At 36.3% G+C, this 25,864-nt stretch overlaps 1 protein-coding gene across 22 annotated transcripts in view; it reads right to left on the reverse strand.

The window, feature by feature from the left end:
- The window catches only part of EPS8 (EGFR pathway substrate 8, signaling adaptor), a 171,367-nt gene that overhangs the window by 95,099 nt on the left and 50,404 nt on the right, over positions 1 to 25,864 (reverse strand). For 10 of the 22 annotated variants that reach the window (XM_023643178.2, XM_023643176.2, XM_070269991.1 and 7 more), the window contains exon 2: positions 19,852 to 19,922. The exons of 2 other annotated variants lie outside the window; for them this stretch is intronic. The gene's annotated coding sequence lies outside the window, so the exon portion shown is untranslated. Of the gene's footprint in view, positions 1 to 1,468; positions 1,832 to 12,681; positions 12,963 to 19,828; positions 19,923 to 25,864 lie in introns of those variants that run through there. 10 more of the 22 variants (XM_070269993.1, XM_070269998.1, XM_005610961.4 and 7 more) reach the window with 8 other exon arrangements.

Below are 25,864 nucleotides of genomic sequence, written 5' to 3' on the forward strand. Positions count from 1 at the left end.
TGCAACTTACTTAAACTAAACAAACTCTTCCAAGTCTAGCTGCCAAAAAAGAGAAACCTCTTTTAAAACCATCCAGGCACAATAGGTACAGGGACATCCTCCTTAAGGTGAGGATAGGTGATTCAAAGGACCAAATATTTCAGATGAAGTCCCCAGAGTATATATAGGATCTATACTCAACATGATACTGACATCTGCCTTGGAATTTGGCCTGTAAAGCTGACCAAAGCTTTGCAGCAAGGATAAAAATGAATCAGGGCATAAACATCTCAAGGAACCTCACTTATTTACGCTAACAAAATGCTGGAAATGATGCTTGTACGGGAAGTTAAAATATAGGTAAACTGATAATGCTCCTTATGGTGTAGAGAGTCTTAATAAATAGCAGACACTTCACAGGAAAATCAACATATCCGAGAATGTATTTCAAAAGGGATCAATACAGCCATGACGGTGGCACCTGAACTCAAGAATACATTATACTTCCCAGCACCAAAACAGTGATGTAACCAGTTATTTACTTTTGGTCTCCATCTAGTATGTCGTGATACAATATTATTAGCTCCTGTTTGTTTTTAAATAATATAAATCTTAGCCTTGCACTTAATTATTAGTAACAGAACAATAACAAAAAGGCCCCTCCTGGATAAAATTAAATGTAACATAAGTCAATAAGAGCTACAAAAATCGTAGATTTCCATGTATAAAGAATTATATATATTTGTCACTAAGCTCAAATTTTATATTTAAAACACTATAAGCATAAAATTGGATTTTTTAAAAGAGTTGTTCTTTAAAAACTTGTATTAATTGACTATTTAAACATTTACAAGTTCCATTAATATACATGGGTTTAAAAAAACAAAACTTTAAACAGACAAATTCACTAGATTTTAGGCCCCAAGCAAAATGTTTACACAGAAATTTGGCAGGATTAAGCCTGCAGACTCGAAGCCAATAACAACCTAAGAAGGCCGAACTTGGTTCATAAGCAAATTTTCATAGTACAACCAACATTGTACAACAATCCAAAGCAGTTAATATTTATAGGATAATCACAGTATTTTGCATATAGGATTAATTAAAAAGTAATTTCCAGAAAACTTGCTATATTATGTCTGTGCTTTCCCAAGTGTTTATAGTCAACAGATTTCTTCTTAGCTACAATTTGGGGGAAAAAATTATTCTCTTAAACACCATGACCTAATGGAAGGAAATCCTTTAAATCCCCAGCTCCGTAAGCAAGAAGCCATGAGGCAGGAGGCAGGACTCTGCAGAACCTGGGGTACCAACTTCACCAAATTCAGAATCCACTTGGAATACCAAATGAGAATTTAAAATGCCGTCAAAGGGCTTACTGGGACTAAAAGTATTACTACCTGTTTCAAGGTCTACAAATATCCTCTATGATAATTACACCTTTGAGAGCCCTCTTTAGCAAAGAAAATATTCACAAATTCAAACTTACCCACCCGCACAATCCAGGCAAAACACCTCTACACAATCCTCCGGGCCACACTGAGAGGGCATTCGTCTCAGTCACGTCATGCCAAGTGACCTTTGGCACATCAACAGAAAGGGTGGGACTGGAAGCTTCAGTTTCAGCATTGTGCTATACTGAACAAAATTTCTCCTTTGGTTTCTCTAGGGTGTTCACTAAGACTTCCTCTTTTTGTTAACTAAGTAAACACAGCCACTACTACATTTCCAGCTCTTCCCTAAGGTGGTAAAACTAAGTTTTAAATGATGTAAACAATAATGGCTAACACTGATTGACAGCTTACTATTTCTCTAAACTAACACTATACAGACAGGTACTATGATTACTCCCATTTTAAAGACGTGGAATCTGAAGAACAAAGGTTAATAAGTAACTTGTTGGAATTCCAGGTACAGCAATATGGTCAACTGAGCTAATGAAAAAGACTTACCACTATAAACATGTAGAAAAGATAAAAAATGGTGCAATAAAATTTAAAAATTAAATGCATACCTTTACTTGCAATATGGTGCCAAACCAAAGCTAGAACCGATGGCCAAAGTAGTAAGCACAAAAGTAAACAGGGCCAACTATGGCCACCAGGAATGACCACTGGAGTCTCTTTAGCACTTAGGTCAAATCGAAATTGATAAGGAGGTGCCCCCTCAAGGAATGAGATCAGAACAAAGTGCTCTCTCAAGAGAGTAGAGTTAGTCTCGATTTCTGGCCCTGCTTTTCTTCAACACAGGATACAACCTGCCCAACTCTATGTAGCAGCCCTGATATGCCCATGTAGGAACAGAAGAAGAGATCCTGGGCACACAGGTATAAAGTCGGTACTGAGGTCCTTCCATAAAGCCAGAGCTCTCTTCAAAGGGCTGCAATCATAGTTTAAAAATGGTGAGGGCAGGGCCGGCCCTGTGGCCGAGTGGTTAAGTTCACGTGCTCCACTTTGGCAGCCCAGGGTTTCACCGGTTCAGATTCTGGGCACGGACCTAGCACCGCTGGTCAGGCCATGCTGAGGCAGCATCCCACACAGCAGAGCTGGAAGGACCTACCACTAGAATATACAACTATGTACTGGGGGGCTTTGGGGAGAAGAACAAAACAAACAAAAACGATTGGCAACAGCTGTTAGCTGAGGCGCCAATCTTTAAAAAAAAATAAATAGTGAGGGGGCCAGGACAGATTTACCCATTGTCTCAGCAAGACTTCACTGTCTTACTGAGTGACTGACTGTCTCTGAGAACATGGATGAGAGGGCAGGGGAAAACGCTACAACCAGAAATAAAACCCTAAGCCTGTGTCACAGAAGTTTTGAAGTTCGAATCTTATTTGTACAAGGATCTCCAAGCTAAGAAATAAAGATAAAGTTGGGTCCTGGGTTAGTGATATCCCTGGAGAATACAGGAGAAACAAACATAAAGCCACTTTAAAGCAACACTCCATAAACAAGACCAAGTGGAATTTCTACGGCCAGAAAAACAAAGCAAAAACAAAAAAGCAATCCCTACTGAAGACAAGCTCATAATTTAAAAATAACCCACTATGTGAGAAAATGATTTACTGTGATTGAGCATTAACAGAAATACCGAACAGAAAACTCAGCACTCAACTAATTCGTTAATATAAAGATGCAAAAAACAAAAAAGCACAATTATTAAAGAGACGGAGAAAGCAAAAAAGAGCTTATAAAAGATAGGGAACTGAAAAAACAGATATGTTTTACAAAAACCAAAGAGAATTTATACGCATAAAGATATGCACACTTCTTTGCATAGCGCACTCAGAGTTTTCATCAGGTTTCTGTAACTTAAAAAGGGAAGCGCATCCCTATAGATAGACAGAACTTTTAAAACTTATTTAGAAAAGCAATAATCAATGCCAGAACTCAATTATCTGGCAGAACCCATTCCCCACCAACTTTTCTTCTCTACCATCTTCTGTCAAGCTCCTGACCACTCTGCCCAGCGACTCCCCATTCCTGGAAATTCTGACCCATCCTCCAGGCCATCCTGACCCACCACCAGCACTCTTGCAAAAAAGATGGAGTGGAAACTGTGAGGTGCCACCAAGATCCCCTCTCAAGACTGAAGGATTCATTCCCCAGTTGCTATAGTGCTGCTGGCAGACAGCCCTCAGCTATCAGTTCTCTTGAGAATGGCCTTGGCCAGAGTCTCCTCACACAAGCTCATGCTCCCTTCCCAGGGCAGCCCACATCCTGACATAGGGAATAGAAAGATTGGCCCTTTCTCCCCAGCTGGAGACAATGGTGAAAAGCCAGCCCAGCTTCAGGGCTCCCCATGGGGCCAGATCTCCACTGAGACTGCCGTGCAGCCTAACTTCCCCCTTCGTTCAACACAGGTTTCTTCCTTCCCTTCCACAGGAGTTTGATCCCAAGAGCACTTTCTAAGAAACTTCCAGCACACTAATTTCCATCTCAGAGTCTGCATCTTGGGGAACCCAGCCTGCAACACTGCAACAGAAGAGCATCAGGAAAAAAAGGGCAGGAAATTGGGCAGTATTATCAAGGGAGTGAGAAGAAAAGAATAATAAAGCCTTGAAACTGATGGGAAGAACAGCAGAAAGCACTGATATAATCTCTTTGGTGAGGAGATGGGTAGCAGATGGGAAAGCCTTTTTCAAAATGAATAATATACTCACAAAATTCCAACTCAACATTTCAACGTATTGCTAAACTTGAGAGCCAAAAGGGATCTTACAGGGTATCCCAATTCCAACTCCTGTCATTTTGAAGATAGTCTCTCTTAGGCCCATGGGTCTGTTAAATGCCAAAAATGTTGCTTGTTAGAAATAGGCCTATTTATTCTTCTAAGACAGTCACTTTCCTCGTAGTAAGTTAACAGGTACATGTAATACCCTGCTGTTAAAGTAACAGAATTCAAACATACCTTTCGGTTCTGCATCATTGGTAAAGATGTTAATAATAGTTTTATAAAAGGCTAATCTGGTATAGGCTGGTATATGACTAATCATTATCCGGACTACTAACAAAAAACTGCGTGGACTAAAACCATAATCATTCATAAGCACACTGAGAACGCTGACAACATGAGGCAAATCTAAGCCAGGCTCATGGGTATTTGCTGATTCCCTCAGCCTTATAAGATAGAGCAGTTTACCAGAAGTAGCCATAAGAAATGTTACATATTTGGAATGTGACAGATTTGGTTACTGTACATGTTTCCATGACTATTGAAGGAAGCTGGAAATTTCACACACACACACACATCTCTACTGATAACCTTGCCCTACATTTCATACTTTGTAACCACAAATACAGAGGCAGACAGCATAGGCTGTAGCAAAACATATCAACTAAGACCTTCCGCTCCAAATGACACGAGGTCATTTACATTGTTAGGACAGCCAAGAAGAATGGATCAACAATGTCACAATCCATTTATCTTGGAGACACATGCAGGACTTCCCTCTCAGTTCCTTACAGTCCAACCCCAGTTCCTCATTCGTCTTTCATTCCTTCCTCTCCTAACTCACCATCTGCTTCATCGTCTCTAAATCAATCCTTCTTCTCGTTCCAACTTTGAAACGTCTTTTTTAATGGAAATGAGAAACTAATGTGCTACTAATATGAGAGAATCCAAAAGAGGTTTCTAGGAGAAACTCTAAACTAAATATTGCCAGATCTCAATTACATGCAAGCTAAGAAAGCTAATTCACATGGGCAGAATGACCAAACAAACTCTTCAACAACTTATCTGCAGAAGGAATAGGAGGGCAATATAATTCATATTTGGGGAGAATTATGTCAAATTGCTAATACATTACAGGCATATAAAAGAGCAAACATGCATGGTAGGTGAATGAGAGGAAGAACCAATCTGTTCATATAAAAAAGATTAAATGAGTCCCTACTGGTTTGGAGTTATTATTTGGTCACAGAATCTGAACTGAAGGTAGAAAACAAAAAAATATATAAATGGGCACTTCTTGGGGTGAACAAATATAAACAGCAGGACCGACAATATTCATTCTTCATATAAGTTATTTAGACAAGTGAGATTATAATTAAATCTTCACGTCTACAGATAGTCTGAGTCTCATAAATCAGGGAAATACTGATTTGAGAAAGACGAACTGAAAAATTAAGTAACAGAGTATATTAGATAAGTGAACAAAATGGTAGTTTTGCCTTAAATTGCCGAAGTTTACATATATACTAAAGGAAACACTACACGAAACTTATTTGATTATGGATTTTAAATGTCATTTTCAACCTAGGAATTACCATGCAGTTCTAATAAGTCACAGTCTTATTTGACAATATCAATCAAAAAGCCAACAAAATTTTGAAAAAGATGGAGAAAACAAAAAAAAAGTGTTTTCTCATTTCTATTCATGTCTTATAACCAAAGACAAGTTGTGAAGTATAAAGACCTCAGCACTAGGAAACTGAAGGCTTGTGCTGATGCACCAACTCTGACACTTCTTAGCTCTGTAACCTTGGGCGAGTAACTTAACCTCTCTCAGCCTCCACTTCCCCATCTGTAAAATGACATCAATGAGAGAAAATTGTAAGATCTCATTCAGAGAAAATTCTAAGATCTATAGAACACTTTCCTGATTCAAATGTAAACAGAAAATCTACTTAGATTTTGGCTAAAACACAGTAATTGGTGTTTTTACTCTTTTCAACATAAAATGGTAAATTTTCATTTTCCTTTTACCAAATAGTCAGAAAGCCTAATGATAAATGAGGAAAAAATATTAGTTGCTATGAGGACATCTGCAAATTCACCTCACAAATTATGAAACAACACTTTTTATAGAACTTCCAATTTTTGCTGGAAAATTCCCATTTAAATACAGACTCTGCTGAAACACAATAGGTACAAAGAATTTCTGAAAGGCAGGGAAAATGGAAGCTTTTGGCACGTAGTATCAATATTTCCCATCATTAAGATTTTACTTAGAGCTTCCTCATTTCACCTGACTCAGATGGTGCTAGCATTCCATGTAACTGGCTGGGTAAATGCACATCAAAAGAAGTGACAGGATGTTCCTTGTAAAACAGCATTTTTTGAAACATAATGTCATCCCCAAAACCTGTGCTTTCCACAAAAAGTTAAAAGCTTTTAAATAAAATAACAGGACTACTTTAGCTTATTAAACCATAGGTGCTTTTGCATTCTTAAGTGCCATTTGGAAAGAAAAAGGCATTTTATATAAGAGTATCAATCCTTCCCAGAACATTTTTACCTTAACTCTGTAATACAAGTCAGGAAATTTTCACATTAGACAGGTAATGAGACATAACTTCTCCTATCTATAATCATGTGCTATAGCACTGGGAAAGAAGTGAGGGAGGAAGAAAGGGAGGGGGCAAACCAGCAAACACAGAAAACGCACTGTGAATGCTGGTAAGTTACCTCCTCAAAAGTCAGGAGAGGGGCTGGCCCCGTGGCCGAGTGGTTAAGTTCGCGCGCTCCACTGCAGGCGGCCCAGTGTTTTGTTAGTTCGAATCCTGGGCGCAGACATGGCACTGCTCATCAGACCATGCTGACGCAGCGTCCCACATGCCACAACTAGAAGAACCCACAACGAAGAATACACAACTATGTACTGGGGGGCTTTGGGGAGAAAAAAGGAAAAAATAAAATTTAAAAAAAAAAAAAAAAGTCAGGAGAAATGCTCAAGTTTAAAGAATGGACCTACTGAAATACTGCAAAAAATTACCATATACACACTGTAACAGGCTAATACTGAGCAAGCTGACCTCAAAAATTAAATCAGGAAGCAATTACAATAGACAGAATGAAATGCCTGTTTTCAGAGTAGCAGTTTAGAAAAAGCTGTGTAAATAGCTGTTAGAATGATAGAGCTTATGTCATCCTATGAAAATAAAACCTGCAATTAAATTTGCACATCAAATGATCCTTGAAGCTTGCACATTATCAATAAACAGGGGTGGCCGAGGGGACTTAAATCAGACAAGCTGTGTCTGGCACGTAGAAGAACTGCGGTCATATAAAGAGAAGCCATCACAGCAGCACTTGAACATGATCTGAAGTTGACCACGACCGTGATACGCTGATATGAAATTGCCAGAGGCTGTATCCGTTTAAAAAGTGATTTAACTTCTTTGAATTTCACTGGACTAGAGTTTGCCCACACAGCAGTATTTAGTTATGGCCTTTGGCTAGAAACCATCACAATGAAGGTTTACCCTGGTTGGGCACAGTATTAAGGGTCACTTTCAAGTTTATTTTCAGTCGATAAAATGTTGATTCTCCAAACCAATTCTTAATCCTTGTTTAGTTTGCAAAATTTTTAATGACAATTCTAACACTAGTATCTAATTCCCTTGTATTCCTGAAATGGGGCTATGGAAAAAAGACAAAATAAACCTGTCAAGAGGTCTAATGTGATCAAAAGAGCCATGGATTTGAAAACTAAAACCTTAATTTTTTTTCCCTGGGCTCTACAATTTAGTTTTACATGACCTTAAACAAATCATTAATATAGGCAACAGAATATAGTTGTAAAGAACTATACAGGTGCAAAACAGGTTCAAATAACAGCGCTGTTACTCACAGCAGCATGACTTTGGCCAAGTTACTTCACTAAGTCTGTTTGCTTGTTTATGAAATGAAAATAATACTATTTTCCTCATATAGACTGAGTGAAATAATGTATGTAAAGAGCATAGCATAGTGTCTGATTAACTAACTGTAAGCAATAAATGGTAGCTTAAAAAAAATCACTACTTCTCTGAGTTTTCATTACCTTTTAAGCAACCTGCCTTGGAAGTCAAGATGCTGTGTCTTAGAATAATCTCCTGTGTGTCACACCATCTTTATCAGGTCTTTGATTACTTAAGAAAACTGAGTCTTCTCAATGCTGAAAGAGATAAGTTTTGTTCACAACTGTGTAACCTTCTGTATTTGCCTTTAAAATCTTTTTTCACTTTGGTTAAATAGATAACTAAGTATTATTTCATAATGATCTGTGATCCTATTTAGACAAGTGTCCAAATCTTTTGATACTTTTGACAAAATTCCCAAATCAAATTCTAAATAAAGACTTTTTGACCTCAAACTAATTTTGAGTTTTCCCAGAGGGCCCTTGGAAAATCTCAAGGGATTTGTCTCTCATCCTGTAAAAGAGAGATGTTAAAATAATTAGGTTTATTTGGTATTTAAATTATATAGGAAGCAGTGTCAAATAAGAAGTGATAATAAACCCTCATAGGTTATATGTGTATGGATATATCTTATTAATACAGGTTTTCTAGAAACTGTATAAAGTTCAGATATTTGTCAATACCTTCTTTGTCCAATCATCTTAAATTGTTGTATGCCACAGAAATAACTAAATTTCCTTATCAAATGAACTCTCACCAGAACTTGAACCATAACTACTTTTGTCTTTTGTCATTCAAAGTTATTGTTTTACTCTGGTTCTTCCCTGAAAGTGTTTATAACCACCTACTGCAAGAATGCACCATGATAACATCACTTGAATAACTTTGAGAACAGGCCACTGGATTAAGAATTTCCACAACTAATGAAGAAGCTGATGGTTTCATAAAACTGCTAACCAAAGATCAAGCCGAACAAGAATTAATTACATGAGACTGAATGAACTGATATTGATGATTATAATTTTTATGACTTTTGTTTGAAGCACTGCTGGTTCTTTAATGTTTTATTTTCCAGATTTAAGGAAACCTTTTTCTCTTTTCTCTTAAGCTACATATAACTTACAGCAATTTGGTAAATTATACCTTTGTAAACAGAATTAAAGCATTTATCTTTTCTCCCTACCTGATCCCTCCAGAATTTGAAAAAACTCTTAGTGAGTATTCTTATTTTCATGGTAATATAGCTATTTGTGTAAGTTCAATAAGAATCTGTTCTCCCTGTAACAGGACACAATTATAAACACTACTTATGTTACCAAAGCTTGGACTGTAATGTCATATTTGAGAATGATGTGCACAGAATCAGATATGAGCAGACAGCTTTACCCTACTTTACTAAGGTTGACTTAAGGAACCGCTGCTTAAAAGACTGCCCTTCAAAAAACTACCCGGTATCTTGTTTATAGAGTTCCCACCTCACAAGTGAGTAAGGAAGGTAACCTCCTGGCAGACCCAAGAACCTCAGAATATTTTGGGGACCTCAAGAAGAGAGGAATTCACCCGAGTCTATAACTATTGCAAGCAAAGCCTGATGATGAGTCATTGGCTTGGCTTCCTAGCATCGAGAAGCTTTTAAAAGTCCAATCAAAGGTTCTTATTAGAAGTTCCACCAAAGCAGACTTAAAAAGAGCCTATATAGTCGATCACTATTCTTGCTGTTCTGATGTAAACGATCAGGCCAAGTTTAATAAGATACACTTATTTTGCAAACAAATTAAACTATCTCTAATAGAAATGGGAGTGACTATACAAAAATTATGTTTCAATGGAAAACTACAGCATATCCTCGTGGCTATTAAATTCTAGTCCTCTTCAGTGTCTTTAAGGTTTTGTTATCTATCTGTAAACTGGATTGGATCCTGAATTCTTCTAGCCTCCTCCACTATCTATAACTCTCCAAACTAACGTTTCCAATTTTTCTCCCACCCTTCTGACTTGAAATCACTAAAAATTAAAACTGCCTATTACCCAAAGCCCTGCAAGCTGAAAAGCTGGATAACTTGATACAAACTTCAGAGAAATCACCACAACAGCTCGTGTTTGGACAACCTTTGTGCTTGTTGCCACTCAGAAAGTTCACCAGAACCCCTGGTGACATCACTAGACATTCAAATTACAAACCAGGAAAATCTGCCAGATTGCCACTGCCTGCCCTCACTCCACCTGAAGATGCTTTGACTCCAACATCTAGGAATACTCTCGACTGAGTGTTCTCTGGACTCAAAAACTGAGTTTATAGCTTTTTCTAACAAACGTTTTTTATTTTTTAATTTTTTTTGTTTCCATAGAAATGTCCAGGACTGAGAGACTGGTTCAGTGGGTTATGGGACAATCTACTAACTCAGTTTCTAGACTGTGAAAGTTCTTGGGGAAGTTTCAGACAGAGGAATGAATGATGGCGTTGAGCATACACTACCCCCAAAATATGGCACCTTGGCATATTGAATATTTTTTTTAATATTTTCAGGTTTAGGAGTTTGAGAAAATAGCAAAAACAGGAAGATCTGACCTTCTCCTCACCCTTCTCCCCACAAACAAGTCAGAAAACCCTCATGTGAGAGGTGTTCTCCCTATACCCGGAGGAAAGGAACATCCTTATCTCTGAAGACAATGTGACACTTAGAAGAATCTGAACAAACAGGCCTGGCTGTTTCCCCAGCTGACCGTACTTACCTCGTATTCCTTAACCTATCATAGTCCTCCACGGCTGTCCACCCTTCACCAAACCCTGCATAAAAATACTCAGGTCTGTTTCTTCAATTCCTTATGAAGGCTATTAACATATAAAACTTTTATTAAATAAATTTGTCTGCTTTTCTCCTGTTAATCTGTCTTTGTCAGTTTAATTTGCAGATCCAGCCAGAGACCCTAACTGGGTTAAGGAAAACTTTTTCCTCCCTTCACTCCACAGATATTATACTTACATTCTCACCAGGTGTTTATGATATTTTTTTCTCTTCTCCCACACTTTCACCAAAACTCTGCATATTAATTGTTTTAAAAACCTATTCTAATTTGAGAGAGAAAAAATGTTTACACATCTCTTAGTTTAGCAGTGGTATTGAGTTCTCTGTAAAACCATTTCCCCATAACTTTTTCACACTTTTCTTGCTGATTTTTCACCTTTTTTCTTTTCTTTTAAATCAAAGGACTCATTCAGCATGGATTGTGTATTGTGTGTGTATAAGTCATAAACATGCATAAGATTTTTCCTCTAGACAAAAATAAACATAGATCTTGGATTTATGTTTTCAGTGCCAAGTTCTAACTTAGAAAATATAAGACCTATTTTATATCCCTATATTTTTTTTAAAAAAGGTAGGAGATTAGGTCTTTCTGTACTCTCAATAATATCAGACATTATTCCTAAATTAAAAACCACATCTGTTTATCATTTTATAAATCTGATGCATTTGGTAATCCTTTCTATATGCTTGCTTAGATTGTTCTAATTACAATTAATCCAAAACCAAAGGTACCTTCTTGACCAACTCCCAAGTAAGGTCATTTTACACTTCAGAAGATAAAGCTTACATATTAACCTAATGCTACCTCTTCCAGCCCAAAGAGGGTACACCTTAATTTTTACTGCAATACATTGACTATGCTGGGACTAAAGTATCGCTTCATTTATGTAAGGATGCCTGTTGTTCTTCTTTATTTCTTACTGACTTTGAGTATTATAGTATTCACTGACAAAACAGAAAAGTCCTATGGCTTCTTAATATGAAATCAAAATATCAGCCATGACTCAGTCAGTCAATCCTAAGGCTTATGAGCTTTCAGAATTTGATGTCAAAAATCTATTCCTCCTCTCAGACTCCCAGGATGAACTGTGCAATCTACATATATGGTATGTCTCAAATACCACTGACAAGTCTCCATTAATTGACTTCAACATTAGGAAAGACTAAGATTCAGAAAGAACAACGTAGTTGTTCTGAATCTGAATAAATTTTATCAAACCTTTTCTATATCTTTAAATATAGAAATTAATTTAAACCAGATATAACTCTACTTTAAACTTTGGCTTCTATGGTATAATAAGTACATATTAAATAGTCACATACATGGATTTCAAGTGGATTTTTACATGGATTTTTTAGAAAGACACATACATATGCATAACTCCCACACAAATTCTCTTGGCATTGCTCCATTTTGTAACGGGGCCTGTTTACAGGTATCTCAGTATCTGCAAGTAATAGATACTGCTTTATTTTTAAAACCTATCAGCCTTCCAGGTTTCTCCTCCCAAAAATTAAAATAGCATACATTGCATGAAAACAATGAGCCTTCAGTTCACTTTATGTCATTTTGATTCATTTAACAATGAAATAAAATTCAACTTCTACAGAAGATCATTCATTCCTAGGTATCCTATTAGGGAACACACACACACAAAAAACCCACTTGTTTACCTCAAGGCAAACACTATTCTGCATTCCATCAGAATACGACTAGCCCAGAGATCCATGCCAATAAATCAGGATAAGCGAGCAGATCTCAAACTTACCTGCTAGATCTCTAAATCAATTTCTATTCATTCGTGGGAACCGTCAGCAGTTACAGCAGCAACATACTTTATCTCATACCACTAAATTTGCATTGCCTGAAATCACTCTCAGAGTGTGTATGTGTGCGTGCACACACACTATATAGTTTTCACAGCACTTCCACGTGGCATTCGTCTTCTTAATTCTCATACTTTTGTTACCCTATCAAAAATTATACAATGGGGTTACACCAATGACTCTTACTCATATGGTGACTCACCCACTACTCAGTACTGACCTTGGACGTAAGACCTGTAGAAATCTCCTTACAACACCCCTGATTCATCACCAAAGAACAGAGTGACGTATGAGGGGGAAAAATATGAATGAAAAGAAAAATATGAATTTTTAAAATTCATAAGCTCTGTCAATAAAGTATTTATTATATATTTATTATATGTGTGTCTTAAACATTTGTTGAAATTTGTCTCACATGAGTATGCTGATAGGTTCATAAATAAGATGTAGAATTTGCCCTTTAGGTTAATTAGCATTACAGACAGATATACGTACTAAAAGTGTACAAGTAGCACAGATATATGCATAAGTATTGAACACAGTGTAACTCTAATAAAATCATACTTAAGTATAAATGAAGGATCAGAAGACTTTAATATGATGGGCAGTGAGAAGTCAGTCATAAAAACTAAATAAACAGGCAGAAAGGTTTCAGGAAGCAAATTGCTACTTCTTTTCCAGTAATGTTAAAAAGGCTTTGTTGGAGCTGATATCTGAAAATTATTTCATAACAGAAATTTTAAAATCTGATAAAGCAAGAAGGATGAAGTGTTTCTTTCACATGAAGGACAAGTTGAGGAATAAGGAATACGAGCAGAAAAACAGCAAGAAACAAGTGGGATCATTATTGTCAAGGATGATAGAGCAATGGCATTTGGGGAGGGGGGCTGAGAATTTTGTATTCATCTGTGGGATAGAAAATTCAGTCCCTGTGGTTGGCAAGGAAGAGAATCTTAAAAACAAATCGCCTGGAGAAGACAGCACTGACTCAGTAGGTTCAAATATGTGCCAGAGTTCAAGGAAAAAAACTAGAACAAAAGTTCTACAGTGATACATGCTTGGTGAGTTCATGACAAATAGTCACAAGGGCAGTGGCAGGTTTTGTCAAAAGGCCTGGATATCTGTGGAGTGACAGCAAAGAATGAAGAGACAATACATATATATGTATGTATGTTCATGCACACAGAATGCTTTCTTGCTGGAGACATTAGTGATACAGTGAGCATTCCTGAAAATAGTGAGATGGCAGTATGTAGCAAGTTTTGAAGTGAAAATCTGTAGCTTTATCTCTTATTTAAATTTATTTAATGTAAGTTGATTAGTTATCCTGCCCCGCTTTGCCTCCTGAAAGAATGAATAAAGATTTACGGAGTACTTACCATGCAGTGGATACTAAATCATGTATAAATAAAATCATATAGTCATCCTAGAAGCAGAATGATTATTACAATTTTATGATGCAGAAGAGAGAGGAAAATGTCTTCAACTCAAACTAATTAAATGGAAAACCACTTTGATGACTGAGAGATATGAGTTAGAGAAGATATATTATAACCAGAACTGAACTAATTCAAACTTTGTTCCCATATGACTCCTTAGATTTAAATTATTAAATAGATAAGAACGACTGTAATTCAGTAAGTTGTATTTTTTCAGGGTTTGAACTTCACTAGCCCTCTTAAATCATCATTCCACTCAGGAAATCTTATTAATTTGTTTAGTTAAGTCTGAGTTGTGCACAAGTAACCACAATTCTACTGTTTAAATTTCTCACAAGGCCTGTGGCATCTGGGGTTTTGATTGTTTTGCTGGCTGATTTAATTTCTAAACATCTAGGATTTTACACAGCTGGATTTGCTATAGAACCATTTACCCCATGTAAGGAGCTCTCGTTATATTCAGTTTGACCATTTGGTATTTATATAACAACTCATTTTATTACCCCAAATTCATTGTTTTGCTTGTGTTCATCCCTCCTCATTCCTGTGTTATATTTTAAACCTAGCTGAAACACCTTAACACTTATTTTAATGTTTGCAGATACCTACAGGTTTAACTTTAAGACAGCTGACCCACTGCCACAACTTATGTAAGTACAGTAAAGCAAAGTATGTGAAATGTTGACTCATTAAAATTAAGAATAGATAAGTCCAGTTTCCTTTATCAAGATGCTTTTGTCAGTTTTCTTCTCCCTCTCCCATAATGCTTCAACAAATCATGAAAAATTCACAACTGCAGTATAGGATAATAATTCCCGACCAATTCTGATTGCAGTGGAAAGGTCTAACACTGTGTGAAATGAGTAAGCTCCTGCTAGTTAGCACTAAAAGGAAATAATCAAAAGACTAAAAACGCTGATGTACTAATTCTAGGAAATCACTAGTTTTGCATTCTAACTACTTGCTTTTTAGTGATGGAAATTTAACCACTGCCCAGATTGTGGGCAACTGGTAGTAAGAAAACACAGGTGACTTAACCTGGAAGAATCACGCCAACCATAAAACTAGGCAGACTGTTCATCACCATGGTAATAACTCCTAAAACAGACACAGAAGCCAATTCATAGATTCCATTTTCAAACCAGGGAGTGATCTGCGGTAGTATGTTATGTTATAATTTACACAGTGACCTGTGCCAAACCAATAACAGCCCAAGGGAAGAAGCTTAAAGAAACTACAGCAGTGGCCCTTTTAGTAATATTGATTCCTGATGCACAGAAAGGTAATTTGTTCCTCATGACAAAGAACCTCAGAGGATGTTACAAAAACACAGCAACAATACTCAGGAACATTCTCCAGGATGCTGAGTCATTAATTGAATTTGAAAGGTCAGGCGTTACTCCTAACACCACTACACCTACTTGAGGAGAGCACAGACTTTCGCATGAAAATACAAGGTCAAGGTTGATGCTTTGTGACTTACTTTGAACATTACTTTGAACAAAAGAACATTACATATCTAAGATTTTGAATAAGTTTAACTGAAAATGGTCACTTCAGAGAAACTATATTTAAAGCACAATATATTTCAATATCAAGTTTTGGTAGCAAAATATTCAAGCCAATAAAAATGTGCTAAAAGACACAACTAAGAGAAGACAAAGACACGCCACAGACTGGAATATTTACAAATCATATTTCTTTTTAACATTTCTTTCAAGGCAAGTGTACTGGCGACAAATTGTCAGTTGTCTTGGTGTTGTTTTGTCTGAGGAAGTCTCTTTTTTCTCCTTCAATTTTGAATGATAATTTTGCTGGATACAGAATTCTAGGTTGGTGATTTTGGATTTCCAACACTTCAAATATTTCACTCTACACTCCCTTATTGTTTACATGGTTTCTGAAGAGAAGACCAATGTAAGTCCTCTACAGGTAAGAGCTGTGCTGTTAATCACTATAAGAAGAATAAAAGCACAGCTTTTCCCTTTAGCAGTGGATTCCACACCAATGATTAATTTAACCAATATATATTCCAAGCACTGAGCTACATGCTTGAAGATAATCTGGAAATAAAGATTCAACAGACGCACTAGAACTAAACTGTGGGTGTCTGCAGAGAGCGCAGACACTAAGGGGCTTTAAGATAATTCTAATTGGTCAATGAAACTGTGAACCTTTTGAGGGTAGGGACCTTATCTTTACTCTGGCCTTCTCTACATTTGCTTCCTATGTTATTAAGGAGAATCACAAACGACAGTTGGGCACACAGACATTTATATCAGGATTAGTTGGTCTCTGACTGCTGCTTATTAACGCTTTACTTCTTGTGGGTTTCACAACATATTCCCCACAATAACCATGTTCTCAAGTTACAGGACAGCCCCTCTTTTCCTTCACCCCTCCTCAGAAAATAACTGCACCTCCCATCTAACTAAAAAAAGAGAGAAATGTATGACCTCCCTTATCTATATGTAAATAAGAAAATCTTCAATAACACAAAAGATCTGTTACTTGTTGCATACTGCCTTAAAAGTGGATTCACATGGGGGCTGGCCCATGGCCGAGTGGTTCAAGTTCTGAGTGCCCAGCTTCCATGGCCCAAGTTCGCAGGTTCAGATCTCAGGCATGGACCTACTCCACTCATCAGCCATGCTGTGAAGGCATCCCACATACAAAACAGAGGAAGACTGGTACAGATGCTAGCTCAGGGCAAATCTTCCTCACAAAAAAAAAACAAAGATTCACAGATGACAGGCTTCCATATGACATTTAAAATTTTCCATTTACTAATTTCAGAAATGCATCTCAGGCAAAAATTTCAGTCAACAATACATCTCATAGTATCTTAAAGGCATGTCTTTATATGACATGGAAATAAATCCTTTTTGGACAGAATAATCAAAATGTTCTGGGCAACAGTTATCCAAGGTTTTCACTGATTTAATCAAACCCCCTAAACAGAAGCCTTGTCATCTTGGAAATGTTTATTATCCTTTCAAAGTACTTTGAAGAGTTAAATTCAGAATATAAAACTTTAAAATAAGCTTTCCACTATTTTAAATGTTTCATTCATTCAGGGCTTTTTTTCAGTTCATGTGAACTTCACGCTAAAGATTCAAAGAGCTACAGTATTTTCTGAATAGAAACATATTTTTTCTAGTATTCTCGCATAAAAAGATCTTATTCAGTTTTCACATAAGAGTCAGTAATTTCAATCATCCCCAAACTGACAGCAAGAAGCCATTTGCTGTGCTGTTATCGCCTCCCCACAGCTGCACGCTCAGACTCTGAAATGAAAGAGAAAATGCAGTGTGTCTGTGTGCGGGCAAAAGGAAGCTGGACGATTAATCACTATATGTCTGTTCTTTAAAATCTGATTTCAGGTGAGAATTTTTTCATCTTAGCCATAAAACAGAAACACACACAGAAAAGACGGATTTTTTTAAATACTTTTTGTCACTGTTTTTGCAAAGTCTAAAGTTAAACTGTATATTTCATAAAACTCGAATGCTATTTCCTGAAACAGTTCATGAGGGACCAATTAACCCATTTCCATGAGTCTGTAGTAATCTCAGTTGGGTATGTTGACCCTTATCTAGGCCTGGACTTTCTCATCTTAACAAAGATGAGTGGTGCATCCAAGAAATCACAACTACACACAATTTCTCAAGGTGATCTACTGAAGCAACAAGGGACCTTCATCAGCGCTGCATTCTGTTCTGAGCTCACCTGTACGAAACTCCCTTTGGGCTTTACCACTTAATCATGACAGTAATGACAACATGAGGAGGAGAAATCAGCATTGACGATAATTACCCAAGCTCACATTTGTGCTCCATCCTGTCCTAGCCACTTCCGATATGCTATCTCATTTAATCCTAACAATTCTATGATATAGGTAACACCACACCCATTTTTACAACTACGAAGTCTGAGGCTCAGAAAGGATGCATGCCCAAAATTTTTACAGGTTTTAGATGGTGAAGACTATGAATCCAGGCCTTTCTGATACATCCTAAACTCACTATCTAAAAAAAAAAAAACAGAATTAGTAAAAGCCTCCTGAAACTGTATTTCTTTGGCCTGGTCAATTACTTTTTGGGGAAACCAAAGAAATGACTTCTAAGTGAAACTAAATAAGCCTCCTGTTTACTAAGTAAGAAACAACATTTCTTAAAGATACAAAAGAACATGATTTGCAATTGTATAAAGAGAACACCAAAGTAGTTGCTAGATGACTCAGCCAAGCAGTAACTTAGAGGGTAAAGTGGCAGTAGGAAGATTAAAACAATTGAGCCAACACTGGAGATTAAAGGACAGCTCGCTCATCACTGTGAAGGGCCCTGAACACAGCCCCCTCAGTCACTGAGCAAGGGACTGAAGAAGTAAATTGTGTGAGGAAAATATAACATTTTTTTCTAGACTAAAACACAGAGATGTCAGCAGTTGCAACATTAGACAAAAGATGACCAAATTATCTAGTTATACAGTAAGGACCACCACACCAGAATAAGATAATATCTAAACACCAGGGTACGCAAAGATAGTCATTTTATTACCATCTGACCAGTATTTCTCTCCGAGGATATAGGTAGATACTTTCCAAACATAGTTACTAGAAAGAAATACAGTAATCACATTTGCTAAACAGTATCCTGGCATATCCTGGCACCTTTAAAAACCCTAGGTATACAATTTGGGATACCAAGAATAAGAGACAAGGAAAAACCTCAGCCCAAACAGAGAGAAGACAGTTAAATGCTGGGTGAGTTGAAGAATAATGAGAGAAATAAAGGAAGTTAAAAAGAAAACCAAAAAACTCAACGGAGTTAGAAGAAACACCATTCAGTTTTACTAAGCATCATACCACACACATCAAAGCACACAGACAAATGGGTAAAACTCTAGAGAAGGAAAAAATCAGAACTAGATTTTTTTCCCACAGCAAGAATGTAAAGTACTGAATTGTAAAAATACTGAAAATAATGTAACCAGATTTCTAATGGAAAATACACTTTTAGTAATCCGTAGATTAATAACCTTCAAAAATTCCCTAATAAGTAAAGAAATTTGTAGTTCTAAAAATTTCAATGCCTTCAAGACCATCTGATGGGTTTGGTTTTGTTTTCTTTCCTCAACCACTTCTTCTTATTCTTTTTTGCTTGCCAGTTTTTTCCAAAACAATATATAAGCTGGCCCTGTCTTACTACTGTTCCAGGGTATTAGGCTGCAATAACATTAAAAAATGTCATACTTAAAAAGATTCTCTGCCTGTAACTGTTAATTCCCATTTAATTCAGTGACAGTTCACAATCTTAATACCTCTACTGTATGTTTTTCTTAATGAAACACTTTCATATCCATGATCTCAATTTATTCTCACAACATGTAACCTGGAAGGTAAGCAGAGCCAAGAGCCATATCACTCCTATCTAAAAAGTAGACAAATTGACACAATGAAGTCAAGTAACCAGCGCCACCACACCGAGGGCACCTGCAGCAGAGCCGGGCGTTGGGCGAGCTCCAGACTCAGCCTGGGCCCCTCGCCATCATTCCATGCTGACTGCATTTCATGTATAATTGTGACATTTCTCTGAGCACAGGCAAATGACAACATTTCCTAAGAAACAGCAGTCTGGTTTGAATATACTAATTTTCTACAAATGAACTCACCTTGAAAATGAAAATATGCTCCAATTCTTATGTTTCCACTTCAGTCCAATGAAAGCTCTATTAGAGATGCCCTGCACATAAAAATAAATGAATAAAGGTAAATATCATTCATTGTGAAGCTCAGCAGGCAAGAAATAGCTGCTTCTGCTCAATGAATACATTTTTCTCTGTTTTATTTATACTTTTTCTTCTCTTTTTATTTAGAATCAAAATTATATGGATGTAAAAGATAAAGAGGAAAGAGATCAGGCAGGGTCAAACACTGCGAGAGGCACGTTCACATGCCATCCGATTGAATCCTGGCAGTAACTCTGCTAAGTATTGGACAAACTAAGATTCTAAGACTTAAAGTAGGATTTGAGTCCATGTCTAACTGCGAATGCCTCAAAAGTACTTTATTTTGCATCTTTTTAATATTTTCTAGCATTTTACAAACTGTAAGTAAAATAGGCATATTCAATTATTTCCTTTATGTAGTTGAACTTGTATATTCAGTTCAAGGCCTATAAATAAATATAGTAGCTGGGGTTTTTTAAATATAGACCCATATTCAAATCACATGTTACTAAATGACCTATATGTAACATACAGTCTTGTAAAATGCATTTTGAATATGCACCTATTCATTAGATCTTTGAAGCATCCATATGTGTGAAAAATTTTTGAAAGCTAAGATAAAGAAAAATGCCAATTATAAGATAAGGACAAGGAGTTTATGTTTTAAATCAAAAACTATTATTAATTCCATATCATCCTAAAGAACTGTAATAATTAACAGTGTTGATTTCTTTGTCACAGGAGTCTAATAGCAAAGAAAATGGACTTTGGAGTACTGCAGATCTGAATCTGAATTCCAATTCTTGTAAGTTGACAGTATGGAAAAACAGAAGATCAGCATTTCATTCTTCTATTCAGATCCTAATATAATAAAATCTCACTTGCCTAGAGGCCACACGTCTGTGACAATCTCAACAATGTCATCAAGTAAATTAAAAAGTTATACAGCTAAAAAACAAATGAAATTATGCCATTTTTGACAACATAGATGGACTTTGAGGGTATTATGCTAAGCAAAATAAGTCAGATGGAGAAAGACAATTACCATATGACTTCACTCATATGTAAAAGATAAACCAACCAACACACACAGAGATACAGAGAACAGATACAGATACCAGAGGGGAAGGGGAATGGGGGGAGGGCGAAAGAGGTAACGGGGCACATAGATATGGTGACAGATGGAAGCTAGACTTTTGGTGGTGAACACAATGTAGTCTACACAGAAGTCAAAATATAATGACGTACACCTGAAATTTACACAATGTTACAAACCAATGTAGCCTCAATAAAATAAATTTGTTTAGAAGTTAGATGACTAGTTAAACAGATGTCACACAGTTTATGTTCTAAACTTCTTCATTTTACTCTGAGAAGATGCCCTCAAGCTCGGCTTGGATCTTTTTAAATCTTATTTTAGAAAAAGTTCTAATGAAGTAGGTAATCAAATTAATCCACAGCAGGTCAGAAGCATTGCTTAGAAGCATTAAATTTGAATTTGGAGAGCTAGGATTGATGGAGGTAGCAGAAAGAAACAATAGCAGAAATAAATTGGTAGGTTATAATAACGAGAAAAATAAGACATAAGTGCAACAAAAAATTTCATAAGGTGTCCCGAAAATATTTGATACTGAACCATAAAACCATGCATATATCAATAGCCTCCAAGGATACACTTTGTTACAACCCAAATAAATACTATGCATAGTAATGAGTAATTCTGTTTAAGAATGCTGGAAAGTACTTGATGCCTGTAAGAAAAATTACGATCCTAATAGTTCAAAAATAAATAAATAAAATCATAATATTTAAAGGATTCTACTTTAACACATGTAGTTAAATAGTGAGGAAATTCACTAGGCAAATCTGACAAATGAGATGTTAGTATAGTTAATGGAACAAATATTAGGGGCTCAGATCTCATAAGTAATACCAAGTACTACATTAAGACACAATATTATAAAGGAAGTCTCTCCCCTCAAAAGCTTACAGTTCAATAGCAAACACATATATAAATGACCTTTCAAACTACTTAGTTGTATAACAGAGGGATATAAGGCAGAGACATAAAATATTCAGTTGTCTCTCTTTTTATGATTTTACCAACTGTTGATGTGCAATGCCTAGAACACTTCAATTTAGCAGAGGTTACAAATGTGACTTTAAAAAGGCCAGACCATATGAAGTGGATGAGAAAATATTTATACCAAAAGTAAGATTCTGTAATATGGATAAAAATAAGCATTAAGTTCCCTCCCTCCTTTCTTTCTGCTGTAAGAGCAAAGAAAAACACTGACAACAGCCAGAGTTAACATTTCCTGAGAGTTTACTGTGTTCCAGGCTCTGCTCTCAGTGGCTAACGGATGAACTCATTCAGTCCTCAACAGGAGCCCCAGGACGGAGGGCCTACTATTGTCCTGATTTAACAGACGGGAAAATTGAGGCACACAGACAGTGAGTAACTTGCCCAAAGTTACACTGGCAAGTAAAGAACCAAAATTTGCATACAGAACTCTGGCTTCAGAGCCCATGCTCTTAACCATTGTATACCTAAGGGTTCACTAAATGCCTAACGACATAATGTCTTGTAGAAGATATACTTCTCAAAGTAGCACACGGTGATGTTTTTAAAAAACTACTGCCATTAGAACTGTTCCATATTCCTTCAATACCAATTATTTTCCCTCTTTTTTAGTTTATCAACACATGTTTAGGATTTAGTTTGTAACTAATTCTACATTTTCCAGGTGCTTTTCATAAATGTATCAAAATTTCCCCAACAATTCCGACCATTCAAAACTCAGAAACTACAATTGCAACAAAAAGAATAAAATACCTAGGAATAAACTTAACCAAAGGGGTGAAAAGTCTGTACACCGAAAACTATAAAACATTGTTGAAAGAAACCGAAGAAGACACAAAGAAATGGAAAGATATTCCATGCTCTTGGATTGGAAGAATTAACATTGTTAAAATGTCTATACTTCCTAAAACAATCTATAGATTCAATGCAATCCCTATCAAAGTTCCAACAACATTGTTCACAGAAATAGAACAAACAATCCTAAAATTTATATGGAACAACAAAAGACCCCGAGTAGCCAAAGGATTCCTGAGAAAAAAGAACAAAGCTGGAGGCATCATATTCCCAGATTTCAAAATATACTACAAAGCCATAGTTACCAAAACAGCATGGTACTGGCACAAAAACAGACACACAGATCAATGGAACAGAATTGAGAGCCCAGAAATAAACCAACACATTTATGGACAGCTAATATTCGACAAGGGAGCCAAGATCATACGATGGAGAAAGGAAAGTCTCTTCAATAAATGGCGTTGGGAAAAGTGGACAGCCACATGCAAAAGAATGAAAGTAGACTATTACCTTACACCATGCAAAAAATCAACTCAAAATGGATTAAAGATTTGAATGTAAGACCTGAAACCATGAAACTTCTAGAAGAAAACCTAGGCAGTACGCTCTTTGACATCAGTCTTAGCAGCATATTTTCAAGTACCATATCTCACTGGGCAAGCGAAACAAAAGAAAAAGTGAACAAATGGGACTACATAAAACTAAAAAGCTTCTGCACAGCAAAGGAAACCATCAACAAAACGAAAAGACAACCTAACAATTGGGAGAAGATATTTGCAAATCATATATCAGATAAGGGGTTAAGATCCAAAATATACAAAGAACTCATACAGCTCAACAACAAAAAAACAACAATTCAATTAAAAAATGGGCAAAGGATCTGAATAGAGATTTCTCCAAAGAAGATATATGGATGGCCAACAGGCATATGAAAAGATGCTCAACATCATTAGCTATGAGGGAAATGCAAATCAAAACTACAATGAAGGATCACCTCACTCCGCTCAGAATGGCTATAATTAACAAGACAGGAAACAACAAATGTTGGAGAGGAGGTGGAGAGAAGGGAGCCCTGGTACACTGCTGGTGGGAGTGCAAACTGGTGCAGCCACTAAGGAAAGCAGTATGGAGTTTCCCCATAAAATTAAGAATACATCTACCATATGTTCCAGCTATCCCACTGCTGGGTATTTATCCAAAGAACTTGAAAATGCAAAGGCATAAAGATACTTGCACCCCTATGTTCATTGCAGCATTCTACACAATAGCCAAGACTTGGAAGGAACCTAGGTGCCCATCAAGGAACGAATAGATAAAGATGTGGTATTTATACACGATGGACTACTACTCAGCCATAAGAAATGATGAAATCCAGCCATTTGTGACAACATGGATGGACCTTGAGGGCATTATGCTGAGTGAAATAAGTCAGAGGGAGAAAGTCAAATACCGTATAATCTCACTCATAAGTAGAAGATAAGAACAATGACAAACGAACACATAGCACTGGAGATTAGATTGGTGGTTACCATAGGGGAAGGGAGGAGGGCAAAAGGAGTGATTAGGCTCACATGTGAGGGGATGGACTATAATTAGTTTTTGGGTGGTGAATATGATGTAATCTACACAGAATTCAAAATATATTATGATATACATCCAAAGGCTATATAATGTTATAATCCAAAGTTACTGCAATTAAATAAATAAATAAACTCAGAAACTGAGACAGAATCAAGCATTTTTCCAAACTTTTTTATACATACTGTACAATTAGCCAAACAAATAGTAGATGAGGGGAAGTTTTTCTTTATAGAAGTATTCCAGATAATAAATCGAAATAAAATGACAAACTATCATACTTTCCAACTCCTAATGAATTAAAGTATCTAGGCATAATAGCTGACAGTATCAAACAAAGCAAAACAACCACATATTATATGTCTCCTGAAGGAAGAAGAAATACCACTTATATAGTAAGAAGAAAGATGGAAAGAATGAAGGGAGGAAAAGAAAGAGGAGGAAGAACAGAAGGAAAGAAGGACAGGGAAGGATAAAGAAGGAAGAGGAATCTGAATTTGATTAAGCCTCTAGATCCTTCTACCAGTTTATAAAAAATACACAGCATAGATGGACACAATAAACTATACCACAGAGACATAATCAGCAATATCAAGCTGTAGGAAATTCTACAGGGCAAACGATTCAATTTCTTCAACAAATAAATTGCAAGGAGGAAAAAAAAAATGGAGGGGAATATCTATATATTAAAAGAGACATTAAAGTACATACTAACCAATCCTAAAGGGCATTATCTGGACCCCGATTCAAAAAAAAGGTAAAAAGAAGACTTTTATGAAACCACTGGCAAATTGAACATTAACTGAATATTTAACAATATTTAAAAAATTATTAACTTTCACTTTTAGGTATGATAAAGAATGGTTATATCTTTTTTAAAAAGTGTTTTTATCTTTTAGAATATACTGAATATACTGAAATATTTACAAATGAAATGGTATTTCTGAGATACGCTTCGCTTCATAAGGGAGGGAAGACAATGGGGAGATGGATGAAACAAGACTAGCCAAGATTTAATAACCACTGAAGCACGATGGTGGCTACATAAGCGTTCATTATACTATTCTGTCTACTTTTTATATTTGAAATTTTCCACAATACAAATTTTTTTTAAATCTGAGAAATACAGTACATCTAAAAAGGTCCCTCAAGTATTATAATAGAAATACTTTTAAGAACAATTTAAAATTTAACTGCATGTTCCTATAAGAAAAAAATGTTTTGACTAGATAATAATACTAACTAACGTCTCAACTAGTAGGTATTTGTCTCAATTGCTTACCTAAAATGTTATGTTTTGTTTGTAAGTAATGGCCAATCTCTTTATTATTAAGTACTGCTAGTACACCAAAAACAGAAATTTCTTTGAAACTGGAAAAGTAAAGACTGTTTAAAAACATAAGCAAATCACCAGACCTCAGATTTTTTTACTTCCAAAGTTTTCCATTCACTTCAACTGGCACTAGGGAGACTCATGATAAGCTAGAGTGCTAGCACAGA

The sequence above is a fragment of the Equus caballus genome, chromosome 6 (genome assembly GCF_041296265.1).
Source record: "Equus caballus isolate H_3958 breed thoroughbred chromosome 6, TB-T2T, whole genome shotgun sequence".
NCBI lineage: Eukaryota > Metazoa > Chordata > Mammalia > Perissodactyla > Equidae > Equus > Equus caballus.